Source organism: Orbicella franksi, unplaced genomic scaffold (genome assembly GCF_964199315.1).
Source record: "Orbicella franksi unplaced genomic scaffold, jaOrbFran1.1 SCAFFOLD_413, whole genome shotgun sequence".
Taxonomy (NCBI): Eukaryota; Metazoa; Cnidaria; class Anthozoa; order Scleractinia; family Merulinidae; genus Orbicella; species Orbicella franksi.
In genome coordinates, this window is record NW_027670986.1 from 1 (window position 1) to 847 (window position 847).

At 46.0% G+C, this 847-nt stretch overlaps 1 pseudogene; it reads left to right on the forward strand.

Moving 5' to 3' along the window:
• LOC145476633 (large subunit ribosomal RNA) lies at positions 1 to 847 on the forward strand (annotated as a pseudogene; the record flags this gene model as incomplete).

The following is an 847-nucleotide window of genomic DNA, read 5'->3' on the forward strand; positions in this document are numbered from 1 at the left end:
GCAAGGTTCACTTTCTGGACTTAAGCCGCCCGCTCGCGGGTGGCGATCCGAGTCCAAGACACCGTCAGGTTGGGAGTTTGGCTGGGGCGGCACATCTGTCAAATGATAACGCAGGTGTCCTAAGGTGAGCTCAATGAGAACAGAAATCTCATGTAGAACAAAAGGGTAAAAGCTCACTTGATTTTGATTTTCAGTATGAATACAAACCGTGAAAGCGTGGCCTATCGATCCTTTAGTCTTTAGGAGTTTTAAGCTAGAGGTGTCAGAAAAGTTACCACAGGGATAACTGGCTTGTGGCAGCCAAGCGTTCATAGCGACGTTGCTTTTTGATCCTTCGATGTCGGCTCTTCCTATCATTGCGAAGCAGAATTCGCCAAGTGATGGATTGTTCACCCACCAATAGGGAACGTGAGCTGGGTTTAGACCGTCGTGAGACAGGTTAGTTTTACCCTACTGATGAAGTGTTGTTGCAATAGTAATTCTGCTCAGTACGAGAGGAACCGCAGATTCAGACAATTGGCATTTGCACTTGGCTGAAAAGCCAATGGTGCGAAGCTACCATCTGTTGGATTATGACTGAACGCCTCTAAGTCAGAATCCGTGCTAGAAAGCAACGATGATTACCTCCAGAGAACTTTAGGCGAACCAGAATAGAGGACTTCGGTCCTCATGCGTCCCAAGGTGCCAAGGAGGACAAGAACCTCCAAGGCACTACCGATAGCAAATTCTAATGTTTCTGGAGATAAATCCTTTGCAGACGACTTAAATAAAGAACGGGGTATTGTAAGTTGTAGAGTAGCCTTGTTGCTACGATCTTCTGAGATTAAGCCTTTGTTCTAAGATTTGT